The 23,238-nt window shown below is 44.8% G+C and overlaps 1 protein-coding gene across 19 annotated transcripts in view; it reads right to left on the reverse strand.

Annotated features, from left to right (window-relative positions):
* DTNA (dystrobrevin alpha) overlaps positions 1-23,238 on the reverse strand; it is a 395,888-nt gene that overhangs the window by 186,227 nt on the left and 186,423 nt on the right. Inside the window, exons 1-2 of one of the 19 annotated variants that reach the window (XM_059724122.1) lie at positions 8,649-10,483; positions 7,766-7,812 (exon numbers count right to left, since the gene is read on the reverse strand). The exons of the other annotated variants lie outside the window; for them this stretch is intronic. The gene's annotated coding sequence lies outside the window, so the exon portion shown is untranslated. Of the gene's footprint in view, positions 1-7,765; positions 7,813-8,648; positions 10,484-23,238 lie in introns of those variants that run through there. 19 annotated transcript variants of the gene reach the window in all.

The following is a 23,238-nucleotide window of genomic DNA, read 5'->3' on the forward strand; positions in this document are numbered from 1 at the left end:
GAAGGTTTCTCCAAAAATCAGAACAGCTAGTTAGTTATTAAACAGAAAACTAAACAAAACCAAGAATCTGGAGAAGAAATAAGTCTTCAATAAATGTTGTTTCTTTGACCTGACATATCCCTGTCCAATTTGAGACTCAGTGACAGCTTGAGTTGACTCTTAAATCAGTACAAAAACATCTTAATTTGGAGTGGGTCAAGTTGATTATAGTCAAATACAATCTAAACTAATTTTAGCTATCTGTAAACTAACATATACAAGCTTGGGCCCATATAAACAAGTTGCATTGTTTTAAATAATTCTGTTTAAACCAAGCCCAGTATTCTTTTCACTAGAAAGAAAGCACTAGTTCAGTTTTGGGTTGCAAAATCAAATCAGAGCAGGAAGCAATAGGTGTTCTGTATAGGTCAGGTTTTGTCAAACACCCTTGAAATATTACAATCAGTTCTGGGTACCACGTTATCTGGAATATATTAAACAAGGGAAGGGAGTTAAGGGATGGGCAAAAGAAATACTTGGGGTGTGTGTGCATTTGCGGGGAGGGAGGTAGGAGGAGGAAATTGGAACATTTAACTTATGAGGGAAGAAGAACACAACTGTATCTACACAGCTTCATTAAACGATGAACCAGGAAGAGAATATTTCAGAAATTTGTACACCATGAATATTGAGTAGGGTGCAGAATTATTTGGTGTGATGCACAGGGCTTAAGTAGGAATAAGAGTGATGTTAACACAGGGAAAATGCTGATGGTTTAGAAGGAAAGCTTCGTGAGCATGAGGTGCAGTAGACCGTAGCCCAGCGGTGGGCAAAATGCGGCCCAGGGGCCGCATGTGGCCTGCCAGGCCATCTGGCCTGCGGGGCCCCTAAAAAATTTAGAAAATTAATATTAATCTGCCCTGGGCTGCCTGTCATGTGTCCCTCAATGGCTTGCCAAAACTCAGTAAGCGGCCCTCTGCCCAAAATAATTGCCCACCCCTGCCGTAGTCTCTCAAGTGAGGTACAGAAAGACATTTCATTTGAGACTCTTTATATAATCATGGACAAATCACTTGAATGTGCACTGCATTTCACCCACATATGCAATCCTGTATTTGTGAGGAGATGACAGATGATCTAGCAAAGGGGTATGCAATAAGGCAAATCCGGCTGGTGGCCAGACTCCATTGTCCAACAGCCCTTGCTCATGTTGCTGCAGGGCCTGGATTTCCATGGAGAATGGCCCCAGCAGTGCTGGCAGGGCGTGTGGCTGTGGGGGGGAGCTGCTCCAGGGCTGCGACTGGGATCTTGCAGTGGTGACAGAGTGGTTTGGAGCTGGGGCAGAGCTGTGAGCCACTGCCTGCATGCCCCCGTCCGGGGCATGTGGGCAGCAAATTGCAGCTCTGCTCTGGATTAGGCTGTCACCATCGCATGATCCCAGCCCTGGAGCAGCTCCCCACCCAGCATGCCTTGTAGGCCCTGCCAGTGCTGCTGGGTCTGGTCTCCATAGAAACCCTGGCCTTGTGCTGCGATGGCCCTGCCACTTCTGGGATTTCCATGGGAACCAGTCACAGCAACATGGGCAGGGGCTGTGGGGAAATGGAGTCCATCATGGGCCTGTTCTTGCCTGCCCTTGATCTATCAGGTGTGCCACAAGTTAGCCCCGTACCCTGCCCAAGGGCTACTCCAAGACACTTTCCCTGCCTGATCTGGTGCTCTGCTTCTTCCTCTGTGCTCCTTGTTTGAAACTCTACTCTGCTTTCTGCCCTATCTACTGCTGTGGTGCTCATCCCCTGAATGATCTGCTACATGCCACACACAGAGGCTGCCTGTGCCACTTGGGCCACACATGCTTCAGGTTGACCATCCCAGATCTAGTATGCGTTTCTGGGCCAAATCCTCAGGTGGTCTGAATGTTGTGGAGTTATACCATCTGCTATGTCCTAGTATTCCCTGATTCTTCTTTACCCAAACCACCATTTCCATTGTCTTTTGCTTCCTCTCCCTTAATGCTATTCACATTGCCTCTCAATTTGTTTTCCAGTCTTCTCCCTACCACTTTTCTGAATGATACCACCCCAGCACACCTACCTAGTGAAAACTACAGTTCTTTGGCTTCACTCTGCAGCCTACAGTATAGATACAGAATAAAGAAAGGGAGCAGAGCACACTGCTGGTGATCTCTATTCACTTCCTTTGTATTAAACAGACTCTCCAGGCTGCAAAAGGAACTAGACCAGAGAATTCGGTTTGCAAGTAATGTGAACAGACAGAGCAGCAGAATAGAATGACGCAAAAGTCACTGACAGGTTGGCAACAAGCAAGGGAAGGGATATAAACTAAGCACAGCACCCTTTGAAGAAGGGGTAGGCAGACTGCTGGGAGGGTGAACCTGCATGTCAGCAGTCTGTCTCATAAAACACTCCATCTGCTGTTTAGGGGAGTTCTGTCAGGTGATTTTTGGCATGGTCTATATGAACAGGATGTTGGATTATATGGTAGGGCTGATCCTCCCCAGAAAAAGCTTTTGAAACAGTCAGGTCTGCTGTCTTTCAAGTGCTCAGAGGAATAAATTGCTCCAGAATGAGGCTTTCCACCTGGGATTAGGCAGATGGAAGGCTTTCATCAACGGCCAGTTTTCCATATCTTGTCTATTGCCTCAGATGCCTGTGCAGCAGGAAAAAAGGGAAAAGAAAGTCTTGTAGCTTTGGGCTAGGGACAGACATTACACATAAACTGATTTAAGTGATCAGAAACTGGTTTAAATGTGTAACAGAACAGGCATTCAGTACAGATAAACCCGTTTCAAAATGGCCGAAACTGGTTTGAGATAAACCTGGTAGAATGTAATATCAGACTTAAATGATTTGGCTCAAACCGGTTTACACAACGTTTGTCCCAGACCCCTTCCTGGTTTAACTTAAACCAGAGCCCCCCAGCATCCTGGCATGCTCTCTGGGTTGGGCTCTCTGCTCCAGCTTAGCAGGGCTGGCTCCGCCCCTCTGCTCCCCAGCTGGAGCAGGGACAGGCAGGGACAGGGGTCTGGCCAGAGAGGGGTTTAATCCCCACATCCCTGTCCCACTGGCAGAAACCTGAGCCGGGTCTGCTGGACACTCCCCCCTTGCTGCTGCTGCAGCAGCAGGCCACCATGGCCCCTGAGGCAGACGGGGCAAGGAGAGGGGTTATTTCCCTCCTCTGCCCCTGGGAAACCACAGCCAGGTCTGCCCACCCCAACCACCATGCTCACTCCCTACTTGGGGCAAGTGGGGGAATAAGACCCCTGCTGCCCCCTCTGCCCCCACCCCCAAGAGGCCCCACTGGCCGGTGTCTGGCTACGCCCCCATCAGGCTGCTGCAGTGAGGGGGCAGGGCCTGGGATGGGGGCAGCAGCCCCTGTCATAGTATTGGGAAGCGTGAGCCCCTTCCTCGCAGCGGGGCCTGCTCTGGGGTGGGCAGAGCTGTTGTGTACTGCGTGCGGCAGCACCAGGGCTTGGAGGGGGCCAGAGCCCTCCAAGAGCCCCCACCTTCCCCACAAAGCCATGGTCCGTAGTAGCTTTCCCAGCCCCACAGCGTATCCCACCCCCTCACTAGGAAGGGGCTTATGCTCCAGGAAAACATGAAAAGGGCTGCTGCCCTCATCACAGTCACTCCCCTCTCACCACTCCAGCAGCCAGGCGGTGGCGGGTCCAGAAGCTGCTGGCAGGGCCACTGGGGGAAGGCAAAGACCAGGGTTATTCCTCCCTCTGTCCCCAGGCACTGCAGAGGGGTCTGCCTACCGCGGCCACTGCAGCCGTTTGCTCTGTGCTCACAGCAAGTGGTGGGATAAGCCCCCTTCCTCCGGCATCTGGCAGAAAGGGACAGAAGGAGCTTATTCCCCCACTTGCAGGGAGTGAGCGCTGTGGTTGAGGTGGGCCGATCCATCTGTGGTCCCCCAGGGGCAGTGGAGGTAGAGGGGGGAAAACCCCCCTCCTTGCCCGCTCTGCTTCAGGGGCCACATGGGCCTGGCGCTGCAGCAGTGAGGGAGGAGCGCCCATCAAATCTGACTCGGGTCCCTGCTGGTGGGACAGGAAAGAGGGAAATAAAGCCCTCTCTGGCCAGTTAGGCCAGACTGGCCACGCCCCACCCAGCACAGCTTCCCTGCAGCCGCGAGTGTGCTCTAGCACCCCTCCCCACCCAGCTCCTGGCCCAAGCAACTGCAGGCATGTGCCTGCATTGCCTCAGTCCAGAGGGAATGTCTGTGCTGTTACAAATCGGTTCAGCCTAGGCAGGTTAGATTAACCTATAAAGGTTGAATCCATTTAGTCTCTGGCTTTTTGAATGTCTGTCCCTAGCTCTGGACACCCAGCTTTTTTCATATAGGGCCAGCATCCTGGAAGAAGCAATCTGGGCTGAGCCTTCTGTGAGGGCCTTTGATAGGAGCTAATTCCAGAAAGCATGTAGGCAAGAGGCACACTGCTTTTTACTAGACAGATGAAGAAACCAGAGTGAATCGTAGCTTTGCATGTCTGAAGAAGGTTTCTGTGCTCTCCTCTGATGGAAGCACTTTAGGAAGGAAACATTAATCTTCAGTGCTCCAGATACAAGCCCAACAGGGATACTGAAATCCTAAGGGCAAATTCATTCAGCTATTGCAATTTACATCCAAGATCACATAACTAGCATGGTTCTTGCCTTTTACCTCTTTCCTTTTTTGGTAGAAATGGTGTCAATAGATGAATTTCTAAAAGGAAATATTTTTCCTGCAGCGTACAACATTAAGGGCTCTTTTAGACGTTCAAGTAAAGGCATGACAGAATATGATGTGAAACCCACATAATGGTGCCTCCTGCCCTGCCACACATACAAGGTCTGTTCAAAAAGTATCGAGACTCCATGTGTATTTGTGGTACAAAGTATTGGGAGGGTGAGGGTGGGCGTGGCTTTGCTGAACATATCTGGGCATGTTGGGACTTCTCTGGATGGGTTTGCAGCTCATGATGTTTCCCCAGTTTTTTGTGGCCAGCGGTTGAAGTGAGATTGTTTGCGTCTTGCATCCCCTTTTGTTATGTCAGAATGTCCAGAACAATGCACATGCATTAAATTTTGCATGAAAATTAGGAAAATGCTAAGTGAAACATCTGAATTACTTAAAATAGAATTTGGTTATGACACTGTGAGCTGTGCAAGAGTTTTTGAATGGTATCATCGGTTTAAAGAAGGATGATCATTAGTTGAAACTGATGAGCATTCCAGACACCCTTCATCATGAAATGATGACAATGTGGCAGCAATTCACAGTTTGGCTTGAAATGATAGGCAATTGACTGTCCAAGAGACAGCAGAAGTTGGAATTTCTGTTGGTTCATGTCATTCAATTCTAACCAGTGATTTGGGAATGAAACGACCAGAAAAGTGGGTGTCCAACTCTTGGCTGCTTCACCAAGACAATGCACCTGCCCACTGAACACAGCTTGGGAAGCAATTTTTAGCCAAATTTTAGCCAAAAACCACATCCCACAAGTGCTATAGGCTCCATATTCATCTGATATGGCCCCATGCAACTTTTTTCTCTTCCCTCAACTAAAGAAAACCTTGAAAGGAAGAAGATTTTGTGATGTAGAAACCATAAAACAAAATGGAATGAACAGCTTTTAGCGATTCCACAGATTGCTTATCAGAGGTGCTTCCAACAATGACAGAAACAGAAGTGTGTGGCTGCAGAAGGAGCATACTTCAAAGGAGATTAAGCCCAAACCCCTGGAAATAAAATATTTTGTTTCCTACAGCATCAGTTTCCATGGTTTTTTGAACAGCCCTCGTACATGGCAGGAAACATGATTATGGGATCCAACATCAGATCCTATTATTCCTTATTGCTGGTGCATGGGGGAGCCTGGGATTGTGATCCTAGACTCCCTTGGCACCAGCAGGTACCAAGCTCCTGCAGCTGCGAGTCCCGCAGCAGATGGGGCTCCCAGCTGTGGCCAGGGCCAGGCTAACTCTTTAGTGGGCCCTAGACAAACAAACTCGTGGGCCCTGGGGCGATCAAGACCCTGCTCCCCACCCCAGTGCTGCCACCTGTGGGGAGTGGAGCTCGGAGCCACTGCTAGGAAACAGCTGCTGTGGCAGTGATGCCGGGGTGGGGAGGGGAAGGGAAGGAGGCGGATGGGGCCATTTGTGCTGCCGCCACAGAGGGAAGGACCGGGCAACCCCGCAACTTGGGGCCCTGGGCATGCGTCTAGTTTGCTTATGAGTTAATCCAGCCTTGGCTGCAGCAGCACATGGTGCACCTCTGTGGTTGGGGGGCCATTCAGCTAAGAGGGCAACCAGGCACAGAGGCATAGCTATGTTGCATGTTCAAATTAAACCTGGATAGAAACCAGCTCAAACTTTATGGCTGGATGGACCCTATGGTGTGATAGTTACTTTGTATGTGTAACCAATCTAAATTAATTGTATAATTAGCCAGTTAATTGCATAGTACATGTAACGTGTAGAGGGAGCCTAACTGACATGTTTCTTTCTTTTGCTGAGAGACTCCAAATTCAAAAGATGGCACAGCTAAATTGGGAAATACAAAATCTCCTTATAAAGTTGGTGCCATTCTACTGATGCTAACTGCCTGCTTCTGAAAAAGCTAAGTCTCCCCTGTCCAGCTTGGTAGGCTTTAGAGTGTTTGGCTTCAGTTTCAATTCCCAAATAACATATTCTCTCATACCACAACCCTACAGATCCATGATTCTTAACCATGTTAGACAAGGAATCCATCAGAAAATGCCAGCTCTTAGTTTACACTCATTTTCTTGACTACCGCCTCTTCTGGGTTGCAAGTTGCATGTGGCACTTGCTCTGGCCAGTCCAAGGAAGGCGTCATGTACATCATGTGGGTCCAGGAGCAGGCGCCACACGCAGCACAAGCAGAGCAGGCACTAGATCTGGCATGTGGGAGGAAAACAGAGGGGAGAGCTCCATGGGTTCTCCACATGTCAGATCCAGCACCCAAACTGACCACCAGTCTGGAACTGCATTTCACACAGCACCTGTTCTAGCTTGTCCAGGACCCACACTGCAAAGAGCATCCACCCGGACTGGCTGAAGTAAGTACTGCATGCTATTTAAATCCCAATCTGGCCAGAGTGGGTGCCATGTGCAGCTCAGTCCCAGACCCACTGGAGCAAGTACCACAGGCGCTAGATCCAGCATGCAAGGAACGAGGCTGTCTCTAGGCCCTGTTTGGCCCATCCCTGCTCCATTCGTTTGGTTCATGGACTGGCCCGTGGCCATACTTCTGGCCTGCAGAGCCAGATGAGCTTGACACTCCTGTGCTAAGGTGTCTAAAGATGACACTTATTTAGTATCAGGTATCCTGGAAAAGCTTTAAAAGAAAAATTGCAGGTAAGTATTTTACTGTTCAATTTAGTGCAAGTGAGCATAATTTCATTTCTATCATAAGCAGCGTGAAACAGGAACTGGAAAGAGGCAGAAAAGTTATTTCTACAGGTATTTGTGATTTTATAACAAACACTAGGAATCTTCTTTTGAAGAAAATTCTAGTGCATTTTTTTCATTCACTTATTCAGGATCAAAGCTCCAATTTTCAGTAATGGTGTGAATATCCAAAGTGAGCAATCAAATATTGTACAGTACAGAATGTGCTCCTTTCTTATATGGGAGACTGCTTAGCTTCTTCCCACTGTGTTCTTTCTAGGTAGTAATTAGCACACACAGCATGTTTCCATCTAATGGACAGAAATAGTTAAAAAGAGACTTTTGACAATGGAAAATCCTGCAATGATGCATTTCCCTACCTTGCATTCTTTCTTCATTTCAGGTTAAGTACTGAAAGGATTTCCAGCTGCACAGCCAGAGAGACAGAAAATTCCATTAAAATGCTAGTCACAATCTGAAAACGAACAGCTGATGGCACTCATATACAACAAAGATGGGTATCAGGGTACAAATTGGGGTAATAACTTGGACATTGTTATAGGTCCTGTTAAATGCCAACCAGTCACGCCTCACTATATCAGCAATTGCATATTAAAGATAGTGGCAGCATCCAGATGTGTTTTTTTCAGATAGCGTCTATGTGCCATAGGTAGCACTGAAGGGGGGTGGGGAGGGGCTCCAGGGATGCAGCACACTTCCCCTTCCATTGCTGCTGTTGTCTGCTGACACCTGGGGGCCCCAGACCACTCCAGCCCTCTCCAGCTGTTGGCTGCAACTGCGTGGGTTGCTGGGCTTGGCAGAGGACAACATCAGCAGCAGGCAGGTTTCCTCTTCCTATACCTGCTCCCTGCCACTCCTGTCACTTCCCACACCCTCAGCAGTGATGGGTTGGTTTTTCCTTCCAGCACCTGCTCCCAGCCAGCAGGGGTAACTTGTGGAGGATGGGTGGGCAGGAAGCAGATGCTGGAAAGAGTAACCTGTGCACTGCCTCTGTTGTCATCAGCCAAGCATGGCACCCTGCACAACTGATCCCAACAACCCCCGGATGAATGGAGCAGGAGCAGCTCTAGGACTCTCCCCCAATGACAGATCATCTAAGAACAGTGGCAGAAATGGGTGGGGGGGGGTCCCCTTTTTAATGTGCCTGCTCATTGCTTGGCTCCCTGGGGTTCCCTGTTGGGCTGGGAGCTCCAGCCACATCTTGTCCCCAACCCTGCATGATCTGAAGGGCAGTGAACTTACCCCTTTAGTAAATCCTGGATCCACCCATGCTGTATGGTAACCCTTCTAACTACAAAAGTAGTTATATGAAGTTCGTCCTTCCACTACAGAAGCAGTGAAGAACTCAAAAGACACAAGGAAGGGTGGGTTAGATCATATTCCACAGTAACAGCAGCAGTAAAACTCTTTCAAGCAGGCAGTTTGCAATAGTCTCAACCTGCCTGTAGACATTTTAAACCTAAAGTTATCACTCTCATGAGACTATTTATAATCTGTGCATTAACAAGGGGGCACTGTCACGATGAAGAGGATTTTTTTTTTTAAAGAGTCTCTAGCTCTTGAAAATGTATTTCTTTCTTAAGTTCAAGACAACACCAAAGTACTTTTTTAAAGTGATGTTAGCCATGACAAGAAATTAGTCAATATTCAGAACCATGAATACACAGCAAAAAATTGCATTTTTCCTTAAAGATCTGGTGAAATTGTCTGAACAGAAAATAAGAGGTATTATCCACTTGCAGGGAAACTGGAAAGCTTTTAAAATTATAGGATTGCAAATAAGTAACTTTATGAAAGTGTGCATAGCAAGTGCTGAGATTCAGTTTCTGCAATTCTCAGAAACAGTTGAAAGACATTAACTAAACAGTTAAACAGTACAGGTAAGCAACTTCCAGAGCCTAATCACACAATGTGTGAATAGTAGCATCTACTGTTAGAAAACATATAGTGAACATGTCCAGTGCTTCACAACTGAAGAGCTTTCATCATTTCTCTTTTAAGAGTACATCAACTAGACAAAAAAAACCTACCAGACCTAGATAATGTTTCCCAGCACCACAAACATGCATTTCAACACATCATGTGAGTCCTTTTCTTGCCAGTTCAGTTGTTATGACACAGCAAAGGATTAAAATGTACAAGATTCCTCAACTCTCAAGTATTCAGAGAAATAAAAAAAAATTGTAGTATGTTACGGACCTTTCCTAAGGGGTCATCAGGGTGAATGTGGGTATTTGCAATAAACTCAGTGCTTCCCACTCAGGTCAATGAACAATGATTTTCACTAGCTGCCCAGAGTTCTGCCTCTTCCTACTTTCACAGAAATATTTTACAATATTTTTCCTTCTAGGAGAGGGTTTTCATGTTTAGGGCTTACTACCCACAGCCCTTCACCAAAGTAATAATGATTCAAACAGCACATCTACATACTTCTTTCTCCTTAAGAGGGAAACATTTCCATTATGGGACCAGCTTTCTTTTCAGTAAACTAGAACATTTTCTTGCACTCAAGGAAAGTTACGGTGTGGGAAGGCAAAGTGTTTTCTTAGACTCATATGTCTTGGACAACTTTAGCCTAGACGCTGAAAAACCTAAGCCCCTGACAAAAACTCACATCAGAACAATTAAACACATGCGAGTCTACAAGCTCTTGACCATAGCTGTCTACAGTGTAGATGAACAGTTCCCTTGGCTATAATGCTTCTTGAGTGCAGGAAAATGTTGCAGCTTGCTGTACATACATGGGCATGTGCAATGAATGTTTCCTTTTTAAAGGGAGGTAGTTAGTAGGGCTTTGCAAAATTTCACCAGGTGTTTCATTTCAACACTGTTTCAACTTGTTTCGAGGTTAAAACAGTGAAATCAAAACAAAACAAAAGGCTTCAAAACAGCCTTGAAAAGAAATGAGGGCACTCAAAACATTTTGAAAGTTTTGAGTTTTGAAGCTGGGCTGGCTTGTAGTGAAACAAAAAGTAAGGAGAGGGAGGGGGAAGAGTGGGGAAGGACTGCTCTCATATTGACTGGCCAGTGACCGTGATCCTTTCCTGAGGTCCCTTCCAATCCCAGTGCTCTGGGGGAGGGACGGAAAAACAGCTGCGCCTTAACACACACACACACACACACACACACACACACACGTCACGAGTTTTGCTTGTCAGCATCTTGAGTTGCAGATTCCCAGAAACCCCTGCACCTATCTCCTTGAAACCTGGCAGGCTTCATGTGCTTAGAAGGGGCTACCATTCCCGCTGTTTTCATCCAATCTGCCACAAAATGACAAAGTTATAGGCCGTTTCATGATTCTCCATTATAGCCTATGGGTGAAACGTCGAAACAGTGTCAAAACAGTTTCGATGAAAGAAAATGGAACAGTGCTTCGAAACAAAATGAAACTCAGAATGAAAAACTGTCCCAGCAAAACGGAAGTTGAAATGAAATGGTGCTGTTTTGCACAGCCCTAGTAGTTAGCCATGTTAGTCTGAGGTCAGTCAGAAGACAGGGTAAATATGCACCGTTACAAACTATATAGATGAGAGACAGAGAGAGAGAGAGAGAGAGACTGACTATGTGCGCTATATACACATACACACTTTCACAAACCCAACTTCATCAAGTCATCCTCCACAAAAAGTAAAGTCAAGATATCTTTCCTTTCAAATTCCCCTGGCTCCCTCTCATTTTGAAATATCTAAAATAGAATAAAACTCTGACTTTGCAGTCTGCTTCCTGCAAATAGAGTTCTACCTGCATGAAAAATTGGAGTCTATTTATTTTAGCAAGTTGGGCCTTCCCTTTTAAAAACTGAAAGGTATTATTCTCATGCTAATCATAGCTTATTTGTTTAATCAAGGATCTATCTTTTTTCCTTAGTTAATGCCCAATATGTTGTTCTAAACTGCTACAGTAATATATATTCATATATGCAACCTGCATATCATTTCATGTGAAAACATTTCATATAGAATTTGAAAGCACCAATAAATACATTTGCATTGTATATTTTTAAACTGAGAAACCTTTTGAAGAAGGACTGTAAAATCTGAATGAAGAAGGCTTTATTTGCAGGGCTGTCAAATGAAATATCGTCTCTTTTTGGAATGAAAAATATTGGCCGATGAACAAGCATAATACTTATCCTTCATTGATTAATGAATCTCTGCCACTGGCCTGACCTCTTTCATAAAGATCATGGTCTTAAGTGGCTCCTTCTTTAGTACAGAACACTTATAACAAAAAATGGAAATGAAGGGAGGGGGTGTCTGTGTGCATACATGTGCAATATTAAAGTGAGACAGAAAGTAATCAGTTTTTCTGGTTTTCTATATATGTGGTATATATGCGTGGTTTAGTACTAAACCCACTAAAACTAACTGAAAAGCTTGCATTGACTTCAATAAGACTAGGTTTTTACCTATAATATATTTTACATGTGGTGCAATAATAACATACATTTTCAAAATAACTAGTATTTTGGGTTCCTCCATTCCTGGGTGCCTAGCATAAGATCCCTTAAAGGGCCTGCACTGCAAAGAGTGAGAGCGAAAAAAGTGAGCTTTTAAAAGTACAGCTTTTAGACTGTCTCAAGCTGTACACCCCCAAACCATTAACAACTGTTAACAATATAGACCAATTAGTTTAATGTATACAGTTCACAGAGAACAAGATTAACACAAATATATTTTGCAGGACCACAGTATTGAAACAGTACAAAGTGGCGATATTGGAAGGGAATGTGAACAGATCATTGTCAAAACATAACTGAGATTATGGGACAAAAAATTAGTAATCATTTTATTCAATACAAGTATGTGGGAAGATTCTCAATGAAAACAGCCAGTGTTGCAAAATGCTACTGCCTCATACTGCTTTTGTGAAACACTCACTCAAGGGAGATTTCATGCATCATTATACCAGTTCATTTGCCTATATATTTAGCTGCTTTAGGTAGTTTTAAATTTAAAATTATATGTTTTACAATGATAGGAAATTAACCTAATGATCTTTGTGTAATAATTTTAGTGACTCATTCCATCTATCTGTTGGCTGTCCATTTTGGTAAGAAAAGTGTATCTAATAAATGGCAAACACAGACGAAATGGAAAAACACAGACATGGAATACAGTGCTCTTACTAGAGAAAAATGTTAGAAATACTGGCTATTTCATGCAACAAAATCAACCTAAAAAATGTTTCCAAAACTGTTAAAAAGATTGTATACAGAATTCATAGCAGTCATGACACTTTAAAATTCTTCTTGCCTTGCAGGTATATTTATATATACCAGGAACAAAAATTTTCACCCTAGACAGCATTAGGAATTTTAAAAGGCCAGGACTCCATTAGCAATAGCACAACAGTCTTGGCCTTTACAACCTACTTTAAAAGAAAGATGGAATATAATCCATACATTAGAGTTATGCCTGCTCTTTCTAAAGGATGCCCGTGGGGCCTTTAATTTTATACCTGGATAGCCATGATAGAAGGGACAGAATATTTTCCCAGATAGATGGCACCTCTGAGGCAAGCAAACAACTAGTATTTCCCTAAAAGTTCAGAATGTCTAGAGCCGAGGTGGGATTTTAGATTCACTTTTTGCTTCCAGCTCTTCTGATACCACAAATGTGTGTGCCTTCTATCAACAAGTAACTCAAGATCAGTAGCATCATTAAGTAAAAGTCTTGACAAGAAACATAATGCTTCCGCTGTACAACATTCACTTTCAAGTATACTGCCTAGAGCATTCCACTTGTTTAGGAATTGTAATGTATCCATGATTTCACACATGGGTGTCAGGACATTCTGAAAAAGCAGAAACTTTAGGTCTACTAAGATTTCTCCTGTCATTGCAAACATTTCCCTTAATTTGTTTACTAGATTGTATGATTCTGAGTGTTGATGGAGAATTAATTCAAAGATACTAACACCTGCACTGGTGCCAAACTGTGGCCAAAGGGCAAAAGTAACATGAACTGCCTGACATGCAGCTCTTGGATTTGTTGCAATTTACTACTTTGCCAGGTAATACTCTAAACCAGAGATATCTAACTGGTGGCCTGCAAGCTGCAAGCAACCTCTGAGGGGTGGGGTCGGATGGGACAAGTTGGGCTGAGGGAGCCTGTAGCTGGTGGGGTTTGAGGAAACCTGGATGTGCTGGTACGGAGCAGTGGGGGTGGGAGGGGGAGTGGTCCCCACACAGCGTACGGCAGTCCCATGTGGCATGCAGTCCACATAGCATGCAGCCAGGGGGCCTATGGCCCCAGCAACTCTGAAGTTGAACAGCCCTGTCCTAAGGTGAGGAGCAGTTGCAAGGCTCGCTGCTGTTTGACTTCCTTGTTATTCCCAGGGCAGAGGACAGCAAATATAGTGGCTCAATTACTTTCTGAATTTGTTTTTTGGAATGATTCCTTTGAACCAAGTGGAAGACATTGGGAACAGGACACCTGAAGATCAAACACATTAATTATTTGTAGAGTGACAAATTAGATGATTCACCTACTTCATCCAATACCTTCAGAAAGTGATTCCTACCATTTTGGCAGGTTTAAATAACCTCTATCTGCAAACACACATACTGCAGAACCACTTCAGCATACAGACCCTGGCTGTTAGCAGGCAGGATGAGCAGCCCTTAACTTTAAACATACCTCGGTGCAAGTCTAGCACAGCCCGTGCCTGTTGATTTTCAAGCACTGTTGCAAGGACCATCTTTTTCCTAGACTTTTAAAATAGAGGAAGGTAAAAAGGTATAGGTTGGTTTAGCATCTTTTCTTCTTGTTGCTTTAAGCAATTGGCAGCTACATTCAACCAGGAGCCAGGAATTTAAAAAAAGGCAGGTCTCAATTCTCTTATGTTCATGCTTTGCGTGTCACAGGTTGGATGCCTGTCAGGACTGAGTTATACTATATCAAGTCTTATGTCAAACCCACCTCAGTACAAATAAGAACATCTATGAGATCTTACACCAAAAGAACTCTCTTACTCCTTTACCCCAACATGCACACTTGAGGGGAAGGCCAGAATATAAGGGTTAATGTAGGAGCATGCTCTGCTGATTTTACATGGATTAGCTGTTCCCTTTCTCCAAGAGAATAACCCACCAGCAACTTACAAGTTAGAATCTGGCCCCAAATGGCTAATTATTTTATTCCACTTTCAGTATTTCAAATTATTTGTGTGATCTATTTCATTAACCAACTAGGAAGAGATATCCTTCCTCATATTTAACCTAAAGTTTTCCTTCTACAGGCTGTAATATCTGCTTATGCACCTCTGATTCAGTTAGTCTGTAAGGTGTGCCTTGTAATGTGAACCTATACCCTACTTTCTGCTGGATAGAGTGGACCACTAGAACAAATTCATTACAAGGAGTTGAAAAAATGTGAAGGTGCAATGAATAAGGTGTCAACTAAAGCAAGGCACTCTCCTATATTGTTGAGTAAATACTGCTCCTTCCCATCTTTTCTTTCACAGTTCCCATCCATTCCCGTTCCAGAAACAGATTCATTTCACCATTTCATTAGTTATTATTATGTAGATGGAAATAACTTGAGTAAGTGTAGCACTTTGGGATACTTCAGGCAAATAAGTGTGATAGAAATTAGAAACTCAAAGTGCTCCCATCAAAAGGAATTCTTCTCTATGACAGCATTGTTATAATCAGCAACAAATCAATCCTAACTAGAGCATGGCAAAGTCTTAATTCCCCCTCAGAAAACCAGAAAAACAAAAACATTGTTAAATCAGATTCTGATGCATATAATAAAACAAATAAATATGCCTCACTGCTGAAGTTAAATTCATATCTCTGAATAATAGCTGCAATTGGTAGCATAAAAAAGGTAAAAATAATTGCAGTCAGGCTCTAGTTAATAATCATCCTTTAAACAGAGCCATACATTTACACAGTGCTTTATGAACATAGAAAAAAACCTTGATATTAAAGATACAAAAAAGGAGAGGAGAGATTACTGCTGATCAGCATGAGAAAGAAGATTCTTTTAGGAAGTATTAAAAGGCAGGATTTGGAAAAAAGAGTACTGAGAAGTCAAGAACTGGGGATTACTTTTAGTGGGTAACACAATAGAAGGTCAAGTCATTCAAGAGCGTGAGGGGAAAAAAAACAATATAGGGAAGAGTACAGATGGCATTGGAACAACCCAGTGAGAGTATATGAGTAGGAAGAAGAATCGTAAGAAAGGTAAGGAAAATGTGAAGAGGTTTGAAAGTAAGGGGCACAAGTTTATGGAACAGACAGTGGCAGTGAGCACGAAGTGAGGACCATAAGGAAATTCTTCACTTTCAACAGGAAAGGTTATGAGTTCGAATCCAGGTTTTCTAATCCGCCATGGTAAAACATGGATTTTCTCTTTTTAAGGAGAGAAAAACACTGATTTGCAAATATATATGTGTATAGATATCAGCTGATTACAATATTTTATTGATATATTTATATATATTTACTATATGTGTGTGTGTGTGTGTGTGTGTGTGTGTGTGTGTACACACACACACACACACACACACACACACACACACACACACACACACACGGTATTGAAAAACATGGATTTTGGGGGTTACTTTATAGATTTCATAGACATTAGGGCTGGAAGGGACCTCAGAAGTTCATTGAGTCCAGCCCCCTGCCCGAAGGGCAGGAAGTCAGCTGGGGTCATAGGATCCCAGCAACATATGCATCCAATTTACTCTTGAAGGTGTTCAATGTAGGTGCTTGAACCACCTCCGATGGCAGGCTAATTCCAGACCTTGGGGGCTCAGACAGTAAAGAAATTCTTCCTTATGTCCAGCCTGAAACAGTCTTGCAGTAGTTTATAACTGTTTGACCTCGTCATTCCTTGGGGCATTCTGGTGAACAAATGTTCCCCCAGATACTGATGGTCACCCTTGATAAACTTATAGGTGGCCATCAGATCACTCCTGAGACTGCACTTTTCCAGGCTAAAGAGCCTCATAGATCTCAGCCTGTCGTCATAAGGTCTGTTTTCCTGACCTCTGATCATGCGCGTGGCTCTTCTCTGGACTCTCTCAAGCTTCTCCACATCCTTTTTGAATTGCGGGTCCCAAAACTGGACGCAGTACTCCAGCTGCGGCCTCACCAAAGCCGAGTACAAGGGGAGAATGACGTCCCGGGATTTGCTTGAGAAGCATCTATGGATGCAAGCCAGCGTTTTGGTCGCTTTACTAGCCGCAGCATTGCATTGCAGACTCATGCTCATCTTGTGGTCAATGATGACCCCCAATTCTCTTTCTTCCGTAGTGGTAGCCAGCGAAGAACTGCCAAGCCTATAAGGATGCTGCAGGTTTTTCTTCCCAAGGTGGAGAACCTTGCATTTTTCAGTGTTAAACACCATCATGTTCTCGTCCACCCATTTGCTGATCCTGTCCAGGTCAGCTTGGATCACCCTCCTGTCTTCAGGTGTGGATGCTTTGCCCCAAAGTTTGGTGTCATCGGCAAACTTCGCCAGTCCACTTCTGACTCCAATGTCCACATCATTAATGAAGATGTTAAACAATATGGGTCCAAGGACAGAGCCTCGGCACCATGACGACTGACTTCCATCAATTACCACCCTCTGGGTCTGGCCATGGAGCCAATTTCCCAGCCAGTGGATCATGGTGGACCCAAGGCCACAATTGGCCAGATTTGCCAAGAGGTGATCATGGGATACCAGATCAAAAAGTCTTTTTTAAAGTCAAGATATATGACATCAATCTCTTCTCTCTTGTCCAGGTGATAGGTCACCTGGTCATAAAAGGAAGTGAGATTGGTCAAGCAAGACCTACAGCCCGCTACAAACCCATGCTGGCTATCCCTCAGGATGTTGGCGTCAGTCAGTCCATGGATGGTCTCTTTAATAAACTTGTCTAAGATCTTCCCGGGGATAGAAGTCAGGCTGATGGGCCTATAGTTTGTTGGATCCACTTTCCTCCCTTTCTTGAAGATAGGCACCACATTGGCCTTCTTCCAGTCTTTGGGCACTACACCAGAGTGCCAGGAGTTCTCAAAGATCTGTGCCAGAGGCTGGGCTATGATGTTCACCAGCTCCTTGAGTACCCTGGGGTGTAGGTTGTCAGGGCCAGATGACTTGAAGGTATCCAGCCTCTCAAGGTGTTCCTTTATGAGGTCCACATTGATGGAGGGCAAGGGATCTCCCTCACCCGGACCTCCCTGTCCCATAGCGGGCATGGGCGTCCCTTGGGACTGATGAAAGCCTGATGCACAATACCCATGTAATAGGTTGGCTTTTTCCTGGGTGTCAGTTGTCAGCTGTCCCATCTGGTTCAGCAGGGGTCCAATGTTGCCCTTGCTTTTCCTCTGGCTCCCCACATATCTGAAAAAGGACTTTTTATTGTCCTTGATGCTCGAAGCTAGTTGGAGTTCAGCTGCAACCTTGGCTTTCCTGGTTTGCTCCACATGGTCTTTAATCAGAGAATTTGCGATTTTTAAATAGAGAAAACCAGGATCCTTGGTTGTGAGGATCCAGGCTAACAATAATTAATTAGAATGTAACTTATCACATGAAATGTAGCAGCAAAAGGTTATTGTAGCAGGTTCAGTGCTATGACATTGAGTCTGATACCTCATGGCACTCAGTTCCTTTTGCTACTTCCTTCAGCCTCTTAGTCACCTCCCCTTTTTATCCTAGCTGCCATGCCTTTTGATGTTACCCACTTGTTATAATTTGGAAGGCAGTCCTCAGTCACTGGAGGTGTACCTTAGGTACTTTTCTCCATGCTGCTTATCATAGGGCTGCTAGTCTGGCCCAAATCAGTGTTCTCTGTAGTAAGCCGCCCAAACCAGCATTTCTGGGGCCAGTGCACCAACCAGCTCCTCAAGGCTTTCTATCTTTAACATAGCCTGTGGGCTCAAGTGCTCACCCAGGCAGCCCAGCTCCTGGTGAGAGTCAAAGCTCAGTATAGGTCTCCACACTGGCAGAGAAGAAGGTGCAGGGAGAAGAGGGCTGCAGATTATCTGGGCTTTGCTGGGCCATGCCGGGGCTTGGTAGGGGTGTGGGCACCATTAATATGGTGCCACACTGTGTTCCCACGTGCTACTTCAGGTCGCACCATGTGGGCACAGCTGGAGCTGCTCTTGCCAACCAGGCTACATGCTGGGGATTGGGGTGGAGGAGGGGGTGTAGGGAGAGCTGCAGAGAGCCTGTGTGTGTGCTCGTGTGTGCGCACGCGAGTGTGTGTGTGCATGCGCACATGGGGGGGGTGTGCACGCGTACACGATTATGCACGTGTGTGTGTGTGTGCATGACCTTCAACAGCTCACCACAACTCACTAAGTGGCCCTCCAGTCCAAATAACTGCCCATCCCTGCCCTACAGCCTGGTGACAGAAATCCTGTCAAATGAACTAATTTAAAGGGATAAAATAGAATTTAAAATATTCCGCCTATTAGATTCTCCATAAAACATTCTATTTATTTTGATATTTTGGGATATAACATTCACTAAATAATTTGTATAAGCCTAAATTGTTTTCAAACACAAAACTCTCTAAAATAATCCTTTATTCTTCTTTAAGCATATTCCAAATAACATGCATTAATCCTTATCTTGGAATGCTCTACACATACTTTGAATACACATAACCTTTTTCAACAGTTAAAAAAAAAAATAATTACATAAGTACAATTAAAGCTGCCCTGTATTTTCTAAAGTTGTGAATACAGTACTCTCTTTGAAGGGTCAAAGCTTTCATCTGACATCTAAAATGGACACCTCCAGAAAGGCCAGCCAGTATGAAAACAAACTGACTGGCTCTTTCCCTCTGCATCCTCCTAGGGTAGGGGGTTGGCAACATTTTCTGGCAGGGGGCCAGAATGGCCCAGCTCAGGTCTGCAGGTAGGCAGGCAGGGACAGGCATTCTGCCACTTTTTCCTATCACCTGGCTGCAGTGTAGGGCAGGGAGAGCTCCCCTGCCACTGAATGCTATGGAAGCCATGACTCCACAGGCTGGATCTAGCCACCGGGCCGTAGGTTGCCAACCCCTGACTTAGGGTGTACAGCTTTTGAGGGCCCTGTTAGGAAAAGTAAGCTAACTGCTTGTGAGTCAGTCCCTCCCACCGGTTAGGTAAGGCAAACTAGTTTGTTTGGCACGAGACATCAAGGGAGCTGGCTGGCCTGAACATTTTTGTGAAGTTAGTTTGTGCCATTTGCATACAAATTCTGAAAGATAATGAAATAAATTGGTGTCTGCATAGGAAATAATAACAAAAAGGCCCTTCAGCAAAGGGAAAGTTCATTCCTTTGATACCGGGAATGACACACTCAGAAACTATTCTTTCTTTATACAATATTGGTGGCAATTCCCTTAGAGGTCAATCAACATTCTGTGTGTAAATACACAAAACTTTTAAGTTTTGTTTCAATTAAAAACAAAACAAGACATTTTAACTAAAATAAATTAAATGTTCCACTGAAAAATTTCAATATCAATTAGTCTGCTAATTTCAGTGTTCATCTGTTAGTTTTCCATATAATTTAAAACTTGTAAAATTCCAGGATATCTTTAAAATAAATTGAAGGCAGCCTGACTGGAATGGCAATAGACTGTTAAGTGACCTGTCAGCGGAGTTTTCATGTACAAACTGACAATCAGGGAGTGTGATTCATTTATGAAACCTGGAGGTTATAAAAAGCTTATTTTCTTGCTTTGTAGTGTTAACTTCAGCAGAATTAAAATCAAGATGTTCTTATTTTCCCAGTTTAGCATTCCTGGATGCATCCTCAACTTCACTGCTGTTGTTAAAAGGTGCTTGAGAGTCTAATCTGCCACTTTTAATTCTGAGCAGCAGTTCCACACAAAAATATCTGTAAGTGAAGGCAGCTAACAGACTTCTAGTTTTCACCTTATGACACAGATGTGCCAGAACTAGCATTCTTAATTACAGCTAGTAGATAGGTGAGACAATGGGTTAAAGCACTTTCCTTTCATTTCTACAAAACTGGTTCCTTGGAGTACAATTTTATGTCATAACAGCAGTGTGTTTGGTGTGGTCAGCATAACCTACAATGTAGACTACTTGGTCATCTCACAAAAGCTTAACAGAATTTGAGACACCTGGGATTCTCTTTGGGTGAGACTACACATTGCAATTAGATCACATTAAGAGCACTTACAACTTAAAGGATAATCCATTAAGGCTCACTAACAAGTGCTATGTGCCTTTTAAGTATCTTTAAATTATGCCACTTTGAGCTAGGATTATCTCTGAGCTGTGATAGCTAATTTGAGTAAAATTAATTCTGGGTGGTCACCTCAGGTAAAACCACCAATCTGCCATCCCTCCAGTATCCCAGCAGACACTGCTCCCATGTGGACTAGATATCAACCAAAGCCCTGAACTGACAGCTGTTAAAAGCCAGGCAACTGGTGGGTGGGGATAGGGAGAGTGGGGAGGGAGAGAAAAGGGGTGAAATGCAGTAGGGTAGTCAGGGGAAGGGAGCCATGGGGAAGAGATGAGGGGGGCAGGATTGAAGTGGGGAGTGGAAGGATGGGTGGGGAGCTGCTGGGCTGTTGCCTCCTCTTTCCCCCAAATTTCCCCTGACCCCCAAATTGCTCCCCTGCCATCTCTATTGTCCCTTCTGCCCCCTATTGTCCCTTCCCTCCCCAGATCATTGCCTTGCTGCTCTGATCAACATGAGTGGTAGGACTGTGCAAAGCTTCGGTCTTTGATTTGATTCAGTGGAGTCAGCCCAATTCAGTGGCCGAATAGATGAATCCAAATTGAATCAGAGGACCCTTTAATCTCTCCGAATCAAATCGGAACCCTCTGAATTGATTTGGAGAAATTTAGACATAGACACAGCTTTAAATGTTTTTTTACATACCTCAAGGTAGCAGGCGGCTCATGAATGCTGCAATGCTGGGGTGCATGGAGTGCCCCAGAGGAGTGCAGGGGGATCCCCAGTGTGCTTGCATCAGGTCCAGAAGTGGACCAGAAGCACTTCCGGTCCACTTCTGGGTTCGCTAGGGAGTGCACAGGGCTCCCCCCACCACCCCCATACCCCTCCAGCTCAGTGACTGATGCCTCCTGGGTCTGGTGGGGCACCTGGCGTCCACCTGTGGCTTATTGCTGAGCCGGGGAGGTGCGAGGGGCACCCCAGCACACTCCCTGGTGGACCTGGAAGTGGACCAGAATTGCTTCCGATCCACTTCTGGGTTCACTCCCAAGCACGCGGAGGCAGGGGGAGGCATGCTTCTGTGGGATGCTCTATCTGCCCCAGCAACTCAGTGTTCACAAGCTGTGCTGGTACCTTGAGGTATGTAGAAAAAACATTTAAAGCTGTGTCTATGTCCGAATCGCCGATTCTCCAAATCAGCATTGAATCTTCAGATTCCGATTCAGCCAAATCGAATTAGGGAGAGCGATCCAAATCAACTAATTGAATCACTGTCCCCGATTCAGGGCAAATCTGAATCGAACAGGGCCTGCTTTGCACACCCCTAATGAGTGGAAAGGGTGCCAGTGAAGTGGGGGGTCCTTCTCCCTGTCTGCTCCTGGGGTCCCTGTAGACCATCCCAACTCTGTGAGTCCAGATTCAACCTCCACCAGGCCTTAGAGTTGAAGGAGAGGCAGTGGGGAGAGAGCAGGCTGGCAGGGCAAGGAGTTGCCAAGCAGGTGCAGGGCTTGGTAGGGACTGGATCTGGGTTCATGGGGGTGGCATGGGCTGCAGGGAGCCTGGGAGTAAGCAGGGAGGGGGAAACCCCTGCTGTCACCACTGCTGATGCTCTTGGGCTGATTGGGGTGGTAGAACAGCATTCTGGGGGTGGAGGCACCAATTGAGGCATAAGGGGTGGGATCCAGTGGCTGATGGGGGGCGTAGCAGGATGATTTAGGGAGCAGAGATAGCAATCCAAGTGGTACAGGGGCATCCTTCCCCCTCTTCTCCCTGGCCTATACCAGGCTACATAGCCAATGAGCACAGCAGGCAAGGAGCAGACTTGCAGCCCCTAGCCATGCCCTTGCTCACCACCCTTCAGTGGCAGGTCTGAGCAGTGCACATTAGAGGGTATTAATCCTGAACGTATAATTTATCTCCAGCACTAGTTAACCTTAACACAGATTAACATTCTTTAGAACTAGCATTTGCTAATTCCAACTGCTGTAACAGCTATAGCAAAAGCACTGATGCCATGGACCTGTTAGATTCTAATGAATCTGCAAACTCTGTTAAATACCTGTCATCAACAATCTCAGACAGGACACAAGCAGCAGCAGCACTAGCTTACTCTACTGTGTAATCTCATCCTCTGTTCAGTAAAGGGTGGGGAGGCTTGAAGCATGTTCTATACTTACCTCTAGCCATTGTGATATCAGTTTCCCACTTATCACTGTTAAAATAATTTACTGCATTAAACATCTTTCTTATTCCTTTCTTGGGAAACCATGAAAAAATTAATAATCCATCCTAAATGTGGTAATTTTGTGTATGCAGATTTATAGCAGGGATGTGCAAGTCATGTTATATGTGTATGTGCAGACGGACATCCACACTCAAGAAGGGTATGCAGACAGATAAGGGGAAACTGTTACCTTAGCGTGTGTACACACATACTAAGCTGATTTAAAATATGGTGACTTAATTAAATCAGTTTAGTTAAGCCAATTTAAATTAAGCCACATCAGAGTGTACACAAGTACAGTTCCTTGACATGATGGCAGCCATCTTGTGAGCTAAGTCAACTTAGCTAATGCAGCTCAAGATGATACACCTCCGAGGTGTATTACCTTGCGCTGCATTTAAGCTGACTGCTCCACATACATGTGTACTCTCTGACATCATCTTTAAAAAATTAT

Source organism: Alligator mississippiensis, chromosome 3, assembly GCF_030867095.1.
Source record: "Alligator mississippiensis isolate rAllMis1 chromosome 3, rAllMis1, whole genome shotgun sequence".
In the NCBI taxonomy this organism is placed as follows: Eukaryota; Metazoa; Chordata; order Crocodylia; family Alligatoridae; genus Alligator; species Alligator mississippiensis.